Here is a 20,527-nt window from a genome sequence, read left to right on the forward strand (position 1 = left end):
ATTCAATTTTATTTTATTTCTGTTTTTTTTATTTTTTTAAAGATTTTATTTATTTATTTATTTGTCAGAGAGAGAGAGAACACAAGCAGGGGGAAAGGCAGGCAGAGGGAGAGGGAGAAGCAGACTCCTCGATGAGCAGGGAGCCCGATGCAGGGCTTGATCCCAGGACTCTGGGATCATGACCTGAGCTGAAGGCAGCCACTTTACCGACTGAGCCACCCAGGCGACCTGAGCTGATTCAATTCTAACTAACATACTGTGTTTCAGGTACTCTTCAAAGCACTGGAGGTGCACCAAGAGAGAAAGAATGGCAAAGCCTGTCTTCGGGCTTATGTCCTAGTGGACTTGATATGACATACACATTCTACAAATATACCGAACCTAGGGTTCAAAGAAAATTAGCTCATGCTTACATGATACAAAAAGTTATTTAAATTCCAATTTGTGAAATGACCAATTCCTTCCTACACTTTCAGCATACAAATGGAGAGATAGCCTCGATAAGGCACAGGAAAAATGACTTTCATTGTTATCTCTGATATCTAGCTATGCACTTCCCAGAATAGACTCAATTATAGGTCCATTGCTTTATTGTCACTCACAGGCAAGTGAAATTATGGCTCTCTAATATTTTATTAAAAATAAAAAAAAATTCTTGGGTTACCTGGATAACTCAGTTGGTTAAGCAACGACTCTTGATTTCGGCTCAGGTCATGATCTCAGGGTCGTGAGATCAAGCCTCAAGTTGGGCTCCATGCTGGGCATGGAGCCTGCTTAAGATTCTCTTTCTCTCTCTCTCTCTCTCCTTCTGCCTCTCCCCCCACCACTTGCACATACTCTCTCTCTCTCTAAAAAAAAAAAATAAAAAATAAGAATAAAAAATTAAAAATTCTCATCTAATTGAAACATTTTCTCCCCATGCAGTTTAAGCCTGTTTCTGTAACTTGTTCTTTTACTCCTTTCCCCCCATTCACAGGCTGTATCTGGCCACTCGAAAGCTTGAGCAGGTAGTAGGGAAGAGAGGCTCAAGAGAAAAACTGGAACAGTTGTCATCTGCTTTTGGTGCCCTGAAGATAAAGTGTATTCTAAAATTCTAAATGCTTATTCTTTACTTCCTGAGGTGTTTTTGAGAGTTTTATTTTATACCTCCTCTAGTCTGGGACTCTTTCAACTATAGTTTCCTTGAAGTGAGAGATCTCTTCCTTTGTAACAAACAATGAGTTGGACATGGTCATATATCTGCTTTCCCACTTCAATGGCTTCCTGTTACTCTTAGATAAAATCAAATCTCTCACCACTGCTTCTAACACCAGTGTTATCTGCCCCGAACATCCTCACCCTACAATGGCTAACCACCTTGTTCACACTGCTTATGGGTTATGAAGACACATTGCTTTTTTCCAGCCTCATACTGTCCCATGCTGTGGTTCCCTTTGCCTGCTATAATCTCCCTCTGTATTTTTCAATCTTTCAATTGTCAGTTTAAATACTAGCAAGTTAGAGAAGAGTTTTAATGAAAGCATCATCTAAGTCAGCATAACCCTTTCTTATTTCAACACATTAATTTACAAATGTATTTTATTTATTTGTTTCTTTGTTTTCTAGCTCATTTCACCACACTATAAGCTTAAACGTGTCATGAGATTTGTGCTCATTTGTTAATTAGCAATTACTTATTAATAGGAATTCATCATTGATATTTAGGAGGAATATTTAGTTGTGTTCAGTAGAAAATATTGTAGTATGTTAAGTGAAAACATAGAAAGATGAAATATTTACCTGTAGTTAGCATTTTATATGTTGCCAAGTAATACATGTATTCTCTGGAAATGGAGCTTAAAAATATAATTGTAATTTTAATATACCACACTTACTCTTAACCATATTCAGCATATACCAAAATAAGAGATTATCCTATTTCGTTAGTTTCTCATGGTTCATTTTTTTTTTTTTTTTAAGATTTATTTACTTCTTTGAGAGAGTGAGAAAGAGTGTGCACGTGCGCAAGGGGCAGGCGGCGGGGGGAGAAGAATGGAGGGGTGAGAGAATCCCAAGCCAGCTCCACACTGAGCATGGAGCCTGACGCAGGGCTTGATCTCACAACCCTGAGATCATGACCTGAGCCAAAACCAAGAGCTGGACACTTAACCAACTGGGCCACCCAGGAACCCCAGTTTCTCATGATTCTAAAATAAATCTCTACTATCAAATATATGCCTTATAATTGTAACACTTCAGTTAGGTTTAAATAAGTTTAAGTTAAATTTAGTTGTTAGCACTTTATTTAAAAGTACATTTCTGCTTGTTACAACTTTATAAATCAGTGTTCCAAAGCAAAAACATACAATCCATGAAAAATAAATTAGATCACTGTTTTATTACCAGGTTTACCTCTCTAAACATCTATTTCACTTTGCAAACATAAAAAATCTTGTCTTCTAAAATAACTGCCATTAAAAAATTGTAAAGAGGGCGCCTGGGTGGCTTAGTTGGTTAAGCGACTGCCTTCGGCTCAGGTCATGGTCCTGGAGTCCCGGGATCGAGTCCCACATCGGGCTCCCTGCTCGGCGGGGAGTCTGCTTCTCCCTCTGACCCTCCTCCCTCTCATGCTCTCTGTCTCTCGTTCTCTCTCTCTCAAATAAATAAATAAAATCTTTTAAAAAAATAAATAAATAAATAAAATAAAAAAATAAAAAATTGTAAAGAAAAGTATTTTGCAATTAGAATAAAAATTCAACCATATAGAAAAATTGAAAAGAGACATTTTAAGTAAAACAAAATAAAAATGAACACAGAAATTGTCCTGACCCTAGAGTGTAATAAAGACTATGCTATGAATTCAACTATTTTAATATTTAATTAATGTATTGATATATATTTACTTATGTGTTATTAATTTAATAATGGCTTATTGAAATGATTTATTAAAATAATCAGTCCACAACTGCACTACTTCTTACTTTATCCATATGGCTACAGTCACTTGATTTCATCCCTATCTCTATCAAGTATCTTTCCACATAATTAAAACCTTCATTTTTCTTTTAAGATTTTATTTATTTATTTGAGAGAGAGAGAGATAGCAAGAGAGAACATGAGCAAGGAAGAAAGCAAGAAGCAGGCTCCTTGCTGAGCAGGGACCCTGACGTGGGCCTCCATCCCAGGACCCTGGGATCATGACCTGAGCCAAAGGCAGACACTTCGACTGAGCCTAAAACCTTCATTCTATATATAAAAGAAACATTTTCTGCCCTCTCAGAAGAAAGAGGAAATAATAAGAGGAAGGACTCATTCCCTCTTTATAAGGAAGGACTTGGTAAAATGGAATTTGTAGATAACTTGAAAGACATGTAAAGTTAAGACAAAGTCGAGATGAGTTGACAGGAATAAATATGTTCATTAGTTGGAATTTAAAGGAAAGATTGTTTTCAAAAATTGTAAAGGAAGAGATCCTGATGTTTTAAAAAGGACAAGAAGGTTTGGAGTGACTTAAGTAGCTTTTGATTAATTGAGTATGATCAGCTTGAAGAAAATTTTTTTAAAAGGCTTACTTATTTATTTGAGAGAGGGGAAGGGTCAGAGGGAGAGAATCTTCAAGCAGACTCCCCTGGAAACCACTTTTCTACTCTCTGTTTCTCTGAGTTCAATTTTGTGTGTGTGTTTTAGATTCCACATATAGGTGATACCATGTGCATTTGTCTTGTCTGGATTATTTCACTTAGCATAATACGCTCCAGGTTCATCCACGTCGATGTAGATGACAGGATGTCTTTTTTTAAGGTTGAGTAATCTTTTGTTTATATATCATATTTCCTTTATACAAATATCTATTCAGACGCTTAGGTTGTTGCTATACCTTGGCCATTGTGAAGAAAGCTGCAATGAACATGGGAGTACAGATATTTCTTCAACATAACGATTTTGTTTCCTTCAGACATATATCCAAAAATGGAATTGCTGTAACATTCTATTTTTATTATTTTGAGGAACTTCCATACTGTTTTCCATAGTGGTTGAACCAATTTACACTTCTACCAACAGTGTATAAGCATTTCCTTTTCTTCACATCCTCACCAGCATTTGTTAGCTTGTGTCTTTTTGATAATAGTCTTCTAACAGATAGGTGATAATTCATTGTGGTTTTGATTTGCATTTCCTTGATGGTTGATGATGTTGAGCACTTTTCATGTACCTGTTGGCCATTTGTATGTCTTTTTTTGGAAAAGTTTCTATTCAGGTCCTTTGCTTATTTTTTAACTGGGTTTTGTTTTGTTTTGTTTTGTTTTGTTTTTTTGCTATTGAGTTGTATGAGTTCCTTATTACTTTGAATAGTAATCCCTTATCAAAGATGTGGTTAGTGAATATTTTTGCCCATTTTTTAGCTTTCTTTTTCATTTTGTTGACTGTTTCTTTTGTTTAGTGGAAGGTTTTTAGTTGATGCCATCTTACTTGTTTATTTTTGTTTTTATCGCCTTTGTTTTTGGTGTAATATTCAAAAAATTGCCAAGATCAATGTGAAGGAACTTGTTTCCTATGTTTTCTTCTATGGTTACAGGAGGTTTATGGTTCCAGGTCTTATTATGTTCAGACCTTTAATCCATTTTGAATTTATTTTTGTGTATAGTGTAAGACAGGGGTCCAGTTTTTTGCTTTTTTTTTTTTTTTCTGCATGTCACTATCCAATTATTCCAAAACTATTTAGTGAAGAGACTATCCTTTCCCCATTCTGTATTCTTGGCTCTTTTGAGTATAATTAATCAAACACATATTGATTTATTTCTGGACTCTTCATTCTGTTCCATTTATCTATGTGTCTGTTTTTATACCAATTCTATACTGTTTTGATTACTATAGTTTTGTAATAAAGTTTGAAATCAGGAAGTGTGATGCTTCCAGCTATGTTCTTGCTCAGAATTGCTATTCATTCTTTTTTTTTTGTAAAGAAATGAAGCCATCTATTCCTGACCTTTTCTTGATTGGGATGTTTTTGATTACTGATGCAGTCGTCTTACTAGTAATTGGTGTATTGAGATTTTCTATATTTTTATGATTCTGTCTTGGTAGGTTGTATGTTTCTAGGAATTAATACATATCTTCTTGGTTATCCAATTTGGGTATATAATTATGTATAGTAGTCTTTTACAATCCTCTGTCTCGGTGTCAGTTGTAATGGCTCTTCTTTCATTTATAATTTAATTTATTCAAGTCCTCTTTTTTTCCTGATAAATCTATCTAAAATTTTAACAATGTTATCATTTTAAAAAATGAGCTCTTATTTTCATTGATCTTTTCTATTTTGTTTTTGGTCTTCATTTCATTTATTTCTCCTTCCTACTACTAGCTTTGGGCTTACTTTGCTCTTTTTTTATGTAGTTCCTTGAAGTGTATAGTTGAGTGGTTTTTTTTTTCCCTTAATGTAAACATTTATTGCTGTAAACTTCCCTTTTCACAAACTGTTTTTGCTGAATCCCATAAATTTGGGCTATGTATCCTTTTTGTCTTTTATTTGTTTCAAGATATATTTTTAATTTTTTTTTTCTTTGACCAATTGATTGTTCTTGATTGTTCAATGTGTTATCATCTTGAATTGTTGACTGGTGGGATTGTCAAGTATACATGCATACTCATGAAAACACCAGTGTAAATGAAGGCAATAGAAACCCAGATCTGATTCAATGCAGTACATAGAAAGCTTCTCTGAGTTCTGTCTAGATATAGGTGTTTTTGTCTATGGTGATAGATAAGTGTTTCCCACTCCCTTTTATCAAAGAGTCATTTATTTATGATATGGCTCTCTCTTCATTCACTTCTATCTGTACACTATCTCCTTACCAAAAGCTGCTCTTGGAATTTACTTTCCCATCAAATGGCAATGCTAGACAGTCAACAAAAATGGTCATGTTGGTGATTCAATCTCCCTTGCTTTTCTCCTATTTTCTACAGAACAGAATAGGTGGTGATTTCTCCATTTACTTTGTTAACTTTTCTTACTTTAAATTCTTATATCTGATTGATACAACTTTACACTTCATTACATATGTCTTTGTCAAAAAACTTCAAATTTGAGGGGTGCCTGGGTGGCTCAAGCAGTTAAGCGTCTGCCTTCGGCTCAGGTCATGATCCCAGGGTCCTGGGATAGAGTCCTGCATCAGGCTCTCTGCTCAGCAAGGATCCTGCTTCTCCCTCTCCTTCTGCCACCCCTCTCCCCCGCTTAGGTTCTTTTATTCTCGCTCTCTCTCAAATAAATAAATAAATAAATAAATAAATAAATAAATAAAATCTTCAAAAAAAGCAAAAAACAAAACCTTCAAATTTGAAATAGGGTTTGACATATGATTGCCCATGTCCTATCCCACAGAGTGACTTCATAAGGATAAAAATATCTCCCAAATTACTATACACAAAACTGTTTCATCTTAAAGTTTCCCTGGGACAATGTTCTCCAAGTGTCATTCCTAGAGCAGAAGAATCAGCATCAATGTAAATACAGAGCCCTAACCTAGATGTATGGGAGCAGAATGTTGGGGGTGAGACCCAGTATTCTGAGCTATAACCAGCCCTCCAGGTGATTCTAGTTCAAGCCAAATCTGAGAACTGCTATATTAGAATACCAGAGACAATTCTAATACAAACATCATAAAATGCATAGAAAAAATTAATGAAGTTAAATTTGAATCGTTATAGTGAGGGAGAAATGTCAGCAATTACCAGAGTCTAAGGAAAAGAAGATCATGACTTATTAATTATTATTATTAATTAATTCATTTAAAGTTATTTATTAGGCATCTGTGATGTTTAAGTCACTGGGGCTATGTGCTAATTATATACTTGAAGCTGTATGCTTCAAGATTACAATGGAAAATAGCAATACTAAACACAAACACCACACAAGAAAATATAATTACACATTTTATTAATTTTATATAAAATATTTTATATAAAAGTATAGGTTGCTATGAAAGAGTTTAAAAGAAAGATGTAATTTAGACTCAGGGATCAGAGAAAATCGTTCTGAGGAATTTATAACTTTTTAAATGACCTGAAAAATAACCCAAAGTTTCCAGACAATAGCGGTAGAGTGGTGGAGGAGAGGAGCATTCCAGACAAAAGGAACAGAAAAACGTGAAAAACCCCTCCGTAGGGAAAGATGTTCATCTGCTCAGAAAAACCAAAGTAGATGTTATGAGGCACTATCTAGATTTCCCCTTCAGGATGGAGACACAGGCCTGTGCCTTTTGTCTCAATTTGGTACCACTCCCAAGGGCCTTTCAAGTTCCCGTTTGGACCACCGTAGGCTTTGGTTTTAAAAATATCCCAGTTCAACTTCTTTTGCCCAACTTTGTGCTTCCTTTACTTCCTTTCAATTCTAATAAACCTCCGAAGCACATGTATCTCTCTCAACCTATTTCCAGGAAACCTGACCCAAGACAGGAAATAATTCATTTTTACCAGAGGGGGGTTAGAAAGGGTTAGAACAGTGGGAGATGTGGGCACAGACAGGCAAAGACAAATGCAAGCCCATGCTTAAGGTAACTCATTTTGTTCTAAGTGGAATAGAAGAGGCCATTTTAAGGGGTTTTTAACAGAGGACTTACCAAATATGATTTAAAATAATCACCCTGGACACTGTATGGAAATAAAATGGGCAAAGCTTTCTTCCCACATATGGATGTAAAATAAAGAAATTGGCATTCCTTTCCTGTCATGATGATATTATAATTTTAACACCCTGTGGTCCTTCATACTTAGAATTCTCAGTTATTGCCTTTCTTAGAACAAGAATAAAATCATTTCATAAATGAGGTTTCAAGTTCCTTGGAAAAGACTCAAGTTCTAACTCTGAATTCTCAGGAGCTATTTTTTTTTTTTTAAGATTTTATTTATTTATTTGAGAGAGAGGGCACACGTGGGCGGAGGGGCAGAGGGAGAGGGAGAAACAGGCTCCCAGCTGATGCTCAGCCCATCATGGGGCTTGATCCTGCGGATCCCCCTGGGATCATGACCTGAGCTCAAGGCAGATGCTTAACCAACTGAGCCACCCAGGCGCCTCCAAATTCTCAGGAGCTATTATCACGATTCTGAATACATAGCAAAGGCTGGATACCAAAGTTAAAATAAAAGTTGCTTTGGGCATGTGAGTGGCCAGAAAGGCTTTGGCTCTCTCCAGGAGGCCTCATCTGCCCTCATCATTTCTGAGAGTTCACTGCAGCTGCCTGGAGTCAGTTCCTTTGCCGCAGCAAGCATAAGGACTGGATGTATCAACACACTAAGAATAGATTTGTCTCATGAGAGCAGGCTCATATTAAGCAAGCCCCCAGAGACAGATGTTTAATGCCTGAACTGAAAGGTAGATCAGCACATTTTCTCTCCTTCAGCAAGCTATACTAAAGGCCTAAATATGACTAAGATGCTATCTGAACATGTGCTAGTCTACAAGTCAAATTACAATCAGAAATGTGTTTGGTAAGCACAGAATGAAAAAAAAAGGAAAGTCGCTGTGATCTGCATGTGTAAAAGCATCCTTCTACTAAGACAACCTGATTCATTCATATCCAAAATATGTTTTTTTCTGCTTATTAAGACCAGACAACAAGTATCTTGGTGCTTAAATAAAAATGTGCAAAATATGCTTTCCTGATGTTTCCAGATTCAAGCAGAGTCCTCATTAAGAAATACATTTTTTCTTAATTATGTTAATTACTTTAATGAGGTTTTAGTCAATTCTTGCCAGATTATTTCATGCCTTTAGAATGATTTTCCCCTATCTATGACCTGACTCTCTTTATGATAATTTAATAATTTAGCTCAAGATGTTTATGTTATTTCTGTTATTTCAGGGAAGGGAAACTTATTATTTGGGTAGAAGTTAATTTTTGTCATTTTTTTTAACCACTGTGTAGTGATTAAACTCTAATACTTGAGAGTGACAATTCTATTGTATAGAAGACAATATCTTTTGAAATCCTTGTGTTAGGAGCTAATATTGGCTAACGATATTAGTTACTCAGATAGATGAAGAGTGAGGGAAAGAACTTCTCTATAGGGTAGCACATTATTTATTGAACATTAATTGTCTCAATTTGTTAATAGTTAAGAAAGCACAGAACCACCTATGCAAAGACTTAGAGATATACGTAGATTAAAAATATGGCTTCCAGAAAAACTCTTGGAAATTAGACAGTTAATCCTTTTTGCTTCTAAATTTCCTTTTATCACAAGAGTGAGAATAGTGGTTGCTATATTATAGTGTATATATTTATGCAGGATAATAATTAGGTTATCTAATATAGTTATTCTATTACCAAGTTGAAAATAAAGTAGAATTTCATCCTGTAAGCTTAGATGAAATGTTTTATTCTCAGTAAGGTCAATCATGAATTTGGACAAGTTCAGTATTTCAGTGATAAATTTTAATTTTGGCCAGACATTAAAGAAAAAAAAGAAGTCCCTAGCGAAAGAAAGCAGCAGGAAGAATAGAAGTGTGGTGGAGTAAAAGAAATAGGACATAAAAGACTCTAGTTCTATAATGACTGGGTGACCTGGAGTTACCTAGTATTTCAAATTAGTAGATTCCCTAATATAAAATAAAGATAATAATATGTGCACCATCCAAACCCTTGCCTATTGTGGCTAGTTGAAATAATGTAAGTGAAAATAAAGACTAATATGAATGTTAGTGAAATGCGTTATTATTATACATTTTATAATTTATATATTATACATTATTATAGTAACAAAAATAAATTGTTACTAATATAATAATAGTATTCACAATATTTTTACTCATAATAATGATAATAAATTTAGGACATCTTGATTATCACAACTCCAGACTTATTTAGTGAAAGGAAAATGAGATGAAACTGGATAAGTAGAAAGTAATTCTTTATTAACTTTTTTTTTAATCATCAAAACAAATACTTGAAAATTAACCCTCTTGCTTCTTGATGCTTTCAAAATCAGGCTCTATGTTGACAAGCATATTTATAATAAAAGTGAAAAATATTTGTTTTATTCTTTTTGTCATTTGTCTTGGCTTTATTTTTGTTCATTTTAATATTAAAATTGAAGAGCAGGGTGCAACGCCGGGTCCAGCACTGATCTGACAAGATTAGCTGCAGGAGAATGGACAGTGAGGTACTGAGAGATGGAGGGATCTTGGATTCGATTGATGGTGCTTGGCGAGAAGACAAGCCGCCATATGAGGATGATGTAATACCACTGAATGAGCTTCCTGAACCTGAACAAGACAATGGTGGCACCACACAATCTGTTAAAGAACAAGAAATGGAGTGAACCGACTTAGCCTTATAATAACTCCATGAGAATGTTCTCCCCATAGGAAACACCCGGCTCCTTTTTCATGGAGAGATATTTTAAAAATACATAAATACAAAATATTTTCTCCCGGTCTCCTATTTCAGATCTGTCAGTGATAAATCCACACTGAAAAATATACACGCACTTAATTTGTGGCAGCAAAGTGCAATGTGAAAATACTCACCAGAATGAGAAACTGATTGAGATTTCTCAGGAATGCAGAATATTTGGCCACTTGAACCTAAAGTTCTTCATTCACCAGCTTGTGTTTGAACATGACTGGTTAAACATTTGCCTTTAACTCTGATTTCGCTTTACTATCAGAGTCTAACCTTCCCAACTACTTACATATGTCCTGTGACACAGGTGATTGAAGATATGAGAGGGAAGGACAAAGACAGAGGAATTCAGGCAGAAGGAGATTGTGAACTTCTCATATGGTGCCACTTTGAGGAGCGTTCTGAGTGGCAACATAGAGCACCTGCCGGTATATGAAGAACCCATTCACTGATTGCTGGGATTCCTAAGATTCCCCATGGCATTTTCAAACTTTGGATAAATTCACAGATTAAAAGTTATCTGGCAGTTATCTCTGCTCTCCCTGCAAGTTAATTTGGTGCCACTGGGAAGGACCTTTGGCTAGCTGGACCACTAGTTTCCCCAATAACAAGATTTCGTACTTCTCAAAGCACTTTCAGATATAACAGAAACACCACAAAGTCAGTATTTAGTTACACATTTGCATAAGAACGTGTATTTTGAAAAACACATTCATGCACATTTGTCTCCTGGAATTATTTGCCTCTGATAATTGGTATCTCTTGTTTTCTTACCTATGTTGTGAACTCTGGAAAGAGGTCCTCGCTTATCTTTCTGCATCCCTCATTAAAAAACCAGAAACACTGAAAAATAAATATATAAAATAAAATTTAAGAGCAAACACCTTTTCTTTTTTGGCTCTCCATTTTCTGCAGACACACGCACACTGATGTCAACTTTAATACAAATGCAGAACAGATTTGTTTTATAAAGCTCTGCTGCCAAATGTAGTGGATACAAAGCATTTCCTTCTTGGTTCACTGCTTATGTCTAATGCAAATGCTGTGATAGCTCAGCAAGATACCATAAGGCATAAATGTCAGATTGATTCAATTGATAGTATTTGTAATGCTGGGTTTTCTTGCATTTGAAAGCATAGATGATGAGATGTTCAAAACATGGCTGAGTCAAGCAATCTCCCATAGAAATGGTTCCATCAACGTTGCCATGTGATTATTCCTCTAGTGTCACCTCACATAACCACCGCCAAAATAAGCTTTCCAAACACATTTCATCCTGCTACTCTGCTGTTAAAGGAACTGCAATTGATCCATACTGCTTACCACTTCAAGTTACGAATCCATATTCCATTTATTTATTGAGTCAACAAATATTTATTGAGCTCCTACTATCGGATGAAACCATTTTAGGGGCTAGAAATACAGTGGTGAATAACACAGAAATGCTCAACAACCTTGCGTCCTATTTATCTGATTCTCTAGATTCTATACCTAGGATATCTAACTCAGGTCTATTATAGTTATTCCATTGATTCTTTGTATAATCCTGACTGCTCTCCACTTACAAAATGTAGATTGTTTTCAGTTCTCTGACTTTCAATTTTTTTTTTTTTTTAATGCAGCTTTATTGAGGTTAAAGTGAAGGAAAAAGTTCTTCTACGACCCTTCAAGTTCTTCCAGCTGGACTATTAATTAAATTTATATGAGGCAGGGTGCCTGGGTGGCTCAGTTGGTTAAGCGACTGCCTTCGGCTCAGGTCATGATCCTGGAGTCCCTGGATCGAGTCCCGCATCGGGCTCCCTGCTCGGCAGGGGGTCTGCTTCTCCCTCTGACCCTCCTCCCTCTCATGCTCTCTGTCTCTCATTCTCTCTCTCTCAAATAAATAAATAAAATCTTTAAAAAAAAAAATTTATATGAGGCAGATTAACATGAGGAAAAACCCCCCAAAATTTTATTACATGAGCACAGGGACCCAATAATGAAATTGAGAACTAAAGTAATTACCAAGGCAGATAGTTTTTATAGTTTTTAGATAAAGGGACAATAAATCTGTAAAGAATTGACAGGGCAAAGAAAACTCAACTTTGTGAGCTTCAGTTGGCAAGGAATTCTAAACAGAATTTTGGCTGGGGTGGTAAATTAGTAAAAAGTAGAAGCATTGTTTATACAGCCGTCTAGGCCTTGAGTTTCCTATCTCTGGTGATAAAGATGTTTCTTTACCTCATTGTCCAGGGAAAGTACCTTTCACAAATGGAGATTATTTCCTGCTTTTAGGGGATTGAGGGCATTCTGAGTGTCCTTCTTGCACAGGCTGTCTCTTAAGTAACTTTTATTTAAAATAATCAATATGCCAACGTGGCACATTTTGGGACAAACTTGGAGCAGGACATTTTGCCCCTTGGCCCCTACAATGTATAATTGGCAAAATTGTAAGATACTTAATATTTACATCATGATTATTTAATATATGTATACATTGTGAAGGAATCTCTCCATTGTTAATTAACACATCCATCACCTCACCTATTTATGTTTGTGTGTGTGTGAGAGAACACTTAAGTTCTACTGTCTTAGCAAATTTCAATTATATAATATAGTCTTATCAACCATAGTCACCATGTTATACATTAGATCAGACCTTATTCATCTAATAGCTGAAAGTGCACCCTTTTCCCAATCTCTCCCTATTTTCCTCACCACCCCTCAGCCCTTGGCAACCACTTTCTACTCTCTGTTTCTTTGAGTTTGATTTTTTTTTTTTTTTAAGATTCCACGTAAGTGATACCATGAAGTATTTGTCTTTCTGTGTCTGGCTTATTTCACTTAGCTTAATGCTTTCAAGGTGCATCCATATTGCAAACAGGAGGATGTCTTCCCTTCACATGGCTGAGTGATATCTCATAGGAAGTTGGATTTTGTTTGTTGTTAATCTTAGAGTTTTTGCTTGCTTGTTTTTAGTAAAGATTGAAAATCAGATTCATGGGCTCATAGCCTATATTACTGAACGTAGATTAGTGAGGATGTGTCTCAGCTTTGTTAAAGCACACGTGAACTTGGTTATGATGTCTCATTTGTAAACATTTCCTTCTCACAAAAATTGCCCAGTGTGCAGTTCTGTTTTAACCTATATGCATGTGGACTTTTGTTTTTAAAATAGGGTATGTAAATGTGTAAATATTCTTAATAAGAATGACTAGAGGAAACAATTTCTTTTTCAGAGTTTTGAATATGTCATTTGGCATTTGGAAAAAAACAACAAGCAATTGTTTTGAAAAATGAAGTTCTGACCTAGTTCTGATATTTACGTTTTAAGGAAAATTATTAAAGTATATTTCCACATAAAAATGAACATTTGCTTCTAGTCAACTTCAAAATACCCTTGAATTCCTAATGATAAAGTGAATTTTAAAATAGTTCTGCTGAATTCTGAATATAGTGCTATATTGAAAAGACCACATTTTCCAGTGTGATTAATGACCATTTTATAATCTTCATTGCATTTCTTTCTTTATGAGCAACATCTATTTCAAAATATGGCATAACTGGAACTTCCCTGTTGAATTGAGTCACTAGCCAGATAAGAGCTACAAAAGAAAGTAGAAAAGAGGCAAGAAAATAAAGAATGTTGTGGAGTTAATTTCCCATAGAATTCTTTATCGGTTGAAGATTGCCAGCCTAAAAGACATACTAACTTTCCTAATGCTGTGGTTCAAGGGTTTTATTCCATTGTGCTTTTAAAAACTTTCCTTGGAGCATTTATAGTACATTCCATCTTCAAAATAGTTTAAAACTGTCAACTAGCTAATCCTCACAACACCCCTTTGAGGCAGGTAACCATTATTATTCCCATTTTACACTTGGGAAAAAAGGGTAAAGTGGTTAAAAAACAATAGTGACTCAGCCAGAGCCCTGAAGCTGAATTCTAACCTCTTACACAGACCTATCCTCAATCAAAGTTTTCTTTTAATAGCTATCCTTATAATCATGTAGGTTTAGTTAATTCAAATATTCACTAAGTAGTAGTTGAGCAACAACTTGATACAACACTTAATTTCTGGAGAAATTTGATCTTACGTCCACAAAGTAGTTATAAAATAATACACCCAGGTGTGTTTGTGCAGAAGCACAGAGACATGCATGTGTGTGTATGTGTGTGTGTGCATGTGTGTGTGTGTGCATGTGTGTCTGGAAGATGGTTGTGATGCAAAATGCAAACAAATGATCATTCATAGCAATATGTTTTAAGGTACATAAGCAGGATGAAATGATTCAAGACAGAGATGCCTTCTACCTAAAAATGATCAGTGAAATTCTTAATGAGCTGGTGCCATTCGGATTCTTCATATTTTGTAAAAATCTTCACCTTTTATCTTCAGTCCTACAATTCTAGATGCTTAAACCACTTCTCCCAACTATTCCATCTGCTGCTAAAGTCAATACCCTCTCAATTCTTCCTATAAATCTGCCAAACAATTTTCTGACATCCAAACTTGTTTATATAGTTTTCCTCGTTTAAAATTCTTCGAAGGCCCATCAACACACAATCTTTCTGTGTGTTGTGAAAGACATATTCTTCTTAAGTAGCCTTGGTGATATTTGTTATCAGTCAAATTTAGAAAAATGGCTCTTCAAGGATAGAATCTAACTTATTTTTTATTGAAGCAAGCTCTCTCTATTCTTTTTCTTTGTCTCCAGGTTCACTGCTCCTTGCCCGTCTATCATAACAGCAATGGTGCTTTTGCTCTATGCTTTTACATACCTTCATGATTCACTGGCCATGCTCTACTAAAATAATTTGTTTATGGGTTCATTTCCTTACTAAGCTGTCAGCCACGGAATATAGTATTATCCTTTCAAATAGTAACTTAATAAGTACCTATTTAATGTTACTAAAGGAGTGAATGACCCAGTTGAATATAGCAGTACTGTGCACTCAAAAGTGTAGGGAATGTCTCAAATAAATGTCCTTAGAGATGACAAGTTCATGACATAATTATAAAACAGCACACAATTCTGTTTGGTAGGAACCAAGTAAGGAATAAGGACAGGGCAAGAGAGGTTATTTGGGATCAGATCACAGAGAATTTTGCATAGTAATATCTGTACCCAGTTTCCCATTTTTCCTATCATTCAGTCTCTTTTTTACTTTGGTCTAAGCATTCTCTACCCCATTTTTTGAATTCAATAAAACATCTGTTATTCCTTCTAATTCCATCTGCCTGTATAGATCAGGTCATTCTGTTATTGTCACAAAATTACTTCTTAACAGATATCTATTAACTGATTCTCATTAATTTATCCCATATACACAGACTACTAGACTAATCTCCCCACAGTACATCTCTTATCATTCTTTGCCCTAAAGAACCCTAATGATTCTCTATTATCTGCACAATACAAGCTGGGTTAATTGATTTCTACTTTTTCTTTTCCTTTATCTACATTTGCCTGAATAAAATGAACTGCAAAAAATTATTGAACTGGGAGAAATATAATGGAGTAATATTTTAAAAGAGTGATTATTTATTCTTAAGGTACATTTATTCTTTATGTCAAACTAGTTGAAGACATATCGTGAAGAGGGCAGAATTTGTAAAGAAAAAAAATACTACAAACCCAAGGTTTGAAAGGTTTATTAAGAGAATATTTAACTTCCTAAACTACTTTGGGATTAAGGCTCATTATTAGGTCTTTTCCTTCTTGGCACAAGTAATACAAGTGTTTTCAGTTAACCTATTTTACTACTTTAAATTTAAGAAGACCAGTTATGAAGATAAATAGTTTTTCTGTATATAAAATCTTTAATAGCTGTTAATCACTTCCTATTCCCTTATATGTAATGAAGTTTCTTTTTTTATTTTTTTTTCCTTTTGCTGCTATCAAAATTTTATCTTTGTCATCCAGCAGTTTGAATATAATTGTCATGATGAGGATCACTCTGTCCTTCCTGGAAGTTTTTGAGATGCTTGGATCTGTAGATCAATTTTTTCCTCCACTTTAAAATGAACTTTTAATTTTAGACCAGTTTTAGATTGAAAAAATATATTGGGAAGATAGTACAGAATATTCTCAAATAGCACTATAGGGGCCAAGGACAGGCTGCTCCAAACTGTACCACCTTGATATATCGATTATTTTAACAAAAGTTACTTAAAAAACCATCAATGCAAGAACACTTAGACCTTCCTCTGTCCCTGTGAAAGCAGGAAATAAATCTTTCATATGAAAAATACCCCCCATGTTCTAAGAAGTAAAAAGAGTTCCTTATCACCAGAGATAGAAACTTCAAAGCCATGAAGGCTATAGAAACCTTATTTTTTTCCTACCTCAGCTGAAATTCTGCCTAGAATCCCCTACTAATTAAAGCTGCCAAACACCTATTTTCTTGATCTTGTCAATTTCTCAAAAATTTATTGCCTCATTGCCTAAACACTGTAAGAAATGCCTGCCTTGCTCATTTCTTTAGGTCTCAATTTCTATTGAGCCTCTATGTGCAAATAATAAAACATTGGGTTTTTTTCTTCTGTTAATCTGTCTCATTTAAAATGTAATTATTAGTCCAGTTGGAAGACCTTGAAGGATAGAGGAAGAATTTTTCTTTCCCTACAGCCCACATTCAGTTTCCCTTATTATTAATATCTTATATGATGCATTTGTCACAATTAGTGAACCAATATTGACACATTATTATTATTAACTAAAGTCCAAACCTTATTCAGATTTCCTCAGTTTTTCTTTAATGTTCTTTGGTTATCTCCTATTCAAGATACTATACACATTTAGCAGTTATGTCTCCTTCAGACTTTTTGGTTTTGACAATTTCTTAGGCTTTTTTTGTTTTGATGACTGACACTTTCAAGAGTTACTAATCAGATATTTTGTAAAACGTCCTTCAGTTGAGATTTGTCTGATGCTTTTCCCATGATTAGACTGGAATAATATAGCTTGTGGAGAAAGAGTACAGAGATAAATTACCATTCTTATCACAGTGTATTAAGGGTATAAATTATCAATATGATTTGTCACTGTTGATATTAACCTTGATCACCTGGCTTTAGGAAATGTTTACAAAGTTTCTGCACTGTAAAGTTACTCTTTCCCCCCTCCCTTTGTGTGCTTTGGAAGAACATTGCTACAGGTAGCCTACACTTAGGGCAGGAGGAGTTATTGTCCACCTCTCTGAGGGAGAGAGCTTAAAGAAATTATTTGGAATAATGTGCTTTCAAAATCAAATCCAGGAAATCTTTAGCCATTGTTTATTCAGATAGTTTCTTCAGTCCCTTTCTCTCTTTCCAGTCCTTCTAGGCCTCCCATTACATCTGTGTCGTAATGCTTACGATTGTTATACGGGTCAGGGAAGCTTTGTTGATTTTACTTCAATCTTTTATCCTCTCTGTTTTATGAACTGACTAATTTCTATTGATCAGTCTACAAGTACACTAATTTTTCTTCTGCAGTATCATGTCTACTGCTGAGTCAATCTTTTAAATTTTTCATTTTTGTTTTAGTTCTTTTCGACTCCAGAATTCCTATTTGGTTTTCTTAGCAGTTTTTTTCTCTGTTGGAACTTCCTATTTGTTGAGTTATTATCGTTATAACTTGCTTTAATTTTTGGAATTTATTTATAATAACTTCTTTGAGGTCCTTGACAACCAAATCCAACATCCGTGTCGGCACAGAGTCAGTTTCTATTGGCTGCATTTATTCTTGAATATGGGTCACATTTTTGTATTTCCTTGCATGCCTTATAATTTTTAATTGAAAACTGGAAATCTTAGATACTATAATGCACATAATATATCTATATTATGGGTTTTTTTTTGTTGTTGTTCTTTTTTGCTTTTTTTTGACCTCGACTGGAACTGCAGAATGTGTCCTCCTCGTGGTGTAGAGTTGCTGATGTCTCTGCTCAGTGTTGTTGTTGTTTTTTTTTTCTTTCTTTTCTTCTTCTTCTTTATATTATTATTGCCTTTTAGCCTGGCTTACTAGTGGTTGCATAGATTAGTGGTCAGTGGTTTGTGCGGAGCTTGTATTCAAACATTTTCATCCCTTCTGTGGCTCTCATTTCCAGAAACTTCTTGCTAATTTTTTTGTCTGCCTACCCCAACTGAGACTGCTGTCTTAGGACAACAACGCTGTTGTTTTTTTTTTTTTTTCCCCATTCTAATTTTCTACCAAGTTTGTCCTGTGTACCTGACAGCACCGCAAGATTTCGTGTACCACCACAAATCAGTTTCCCTCCTCTAGAAGCAAAGTTTCTGCTCTCTTCCTCTCTTATCCCTGCCCCTGTAACCTCCACCTTTGTGATCTAACCAAACTGAAGCCATTGGTGGGAGGAACTTCACACAAGTTGGTGCAGAGTGCTGTTCTTACCCAAAGCTCTAATAGTTTTCCAAGAATATACTCTATTCTATTTGTTATCTGCCTTTAGTAATTTACAAAACCTGAAAGGATGATTTTTGACAATTTCATTCAGTTTTGTACTGTGTGTGTGTGTGTGTGTGTGTGTGTGTGTGTGTGTGTCTAAAGACTCACCAGCTTCTTCACACTGTCTTTTTTTTTTTTTTGATCAGAGAAAAAGAGAGTGTGAGCACAAGCATTGGGAGTGGCAGGCAGAGGGAGAAGCAGGCTCCCTGCTGAGCAAGGAGCCCGTGTGGGACTCAATCCCAGGACCCCGGGACCATGACCAGAGCTGAAGACAGACACCTAACTGACTGAGCCACCCACGTGTCCTTCACAGTGTCTTAATGAAAGTCCTTCTCCAATACTCAAACCACTGTTCCTTCAAGTGACTCCTTTTCAGGGGTGCCTGGGTGGCTCAGTCGTTAAGCATCTGCCTTCGGCTCAGGTCATGATCCCAGGGTCCTGGGATCGAGCCCCACATCGGGATCCCTGCTTAGCAGGAAGCCTGCTTCTCCCTCTCTCACTCCCCCTGCTTGTGTTCCCTCTCTCGCTGTGTCTCTCTCTGTCAAATAAATAAAAAAATCTTAAAAAAAAAAGTCACTCCTTTTCAGGGATTAAAAAGATATCTTATTTTGCACAGTGAAGGAAACCGTCAACAAAATGACAAGGCAACTTACTGAATGGGAGAAGATATTTGTAAATGATATGTCCAATAAGGGGTTAATATCCAAAATACATAAAGAATTTATACAACTCTACACCAAAAAATACCAAATAATCCAATTAAAATGTGCAGAGACCCTGAATAGACTTTTTTTCCAAAGAAGACATACAAATGGCCAACAGATAAATAAAAAGATGCTCAATATCATCAATTACAGGGAAATACAAATCAAAACCAAAATGAGATACCACCTCACACCTGTCAGAATGGCTAAAATCAAACACAGAAGAAATAGCAAGTTTTAGCAAGGATGTGGATAGTAAGGAACCTTTGTGCACTGTTGGTAAGGATGTAAACTGGTGTAGTCACTGTTGAAAACAGTATGGAGGTTCCTCAAAAAATTATAAATAGAGTTATAATATGATCCAGTAATTCCATTACTGGCTATTTACACAAAGAAAATTTTTAAAAATTAAAAAAAAAAAGGAAGCTAGTTAAATGCTTTCAGAGTGAATGGTGTGTGAACATAAACAATAGCAATGTGGATGGGCAGGAAGAGAGATGGATAAAAGAGAAAAAAGATATTTTTATGAATATTATATCTTCAGAATCTGTTGTGCTGGACACTAAAAATTATTCTCTTAGAACTAATAAAACTCTTCTAAAGTATATAAAAGATAAAAGACATCCAATATGACTTAACTATAGCTATAGTTCATGCAAACTATATTGTATAATTTAATATTAATAATATATTATAGGATTTTTTCCCAGGCCGCATGCCATTTTAAAATGACCTATTTGAAGTAAAACCTTGATTATCTGTTAGTTATATGAGTTTCTTATTTACAAGTATGAAGTCTCAGTCACTAAGGAATTTATGTTAACCTCACATTCAATATATCATTTAAATAAATACTCTTGGGTAGTAGATAAAATAAGTATATCTCTAGCACAAAAATGTCTATGGGTAGGTAAGAGCATGACAAAAGCAGAAAATTCAAATTACATATTTCTAAGTGACAAGATAGAGTGACTAACATTAGACTTCTCATTTATAAATTTTTCCTAGAGCAATGGC

At 35.2% G+C, this 20,527-nt stretch overlaps 1 pseudogene; it reads left to right on the forward strand.

The window, feature by feature from the left end:
- The first annotated feature begins 10,125 nt into the window (after nucleotides 1-10,125).
- LOC118530207 (anaphase-promoting complex subunit 13 pseudogene) lies at nucleotides 10,126-10,380 on the forward strand (annotated as a pseudogene).
- Nucleotides 10,381-20,527: the final 10,147 nt, after the last annotated feature.

Source organism: Halichoerus grypus, chromosome 1, assembly GCF_964656455.1.
Source record: "Halichoerus grypus chromosome 1, mHalGry1.hap1.1, whole genome shotgun sequence".
In the NCBI taxonomy this organism is placed as follows: Eukaryota; Metazoa; Chordata; class Mammalia; order Carnivora; family Phocidae; genus Halichoerus; species Halichoerus grypus.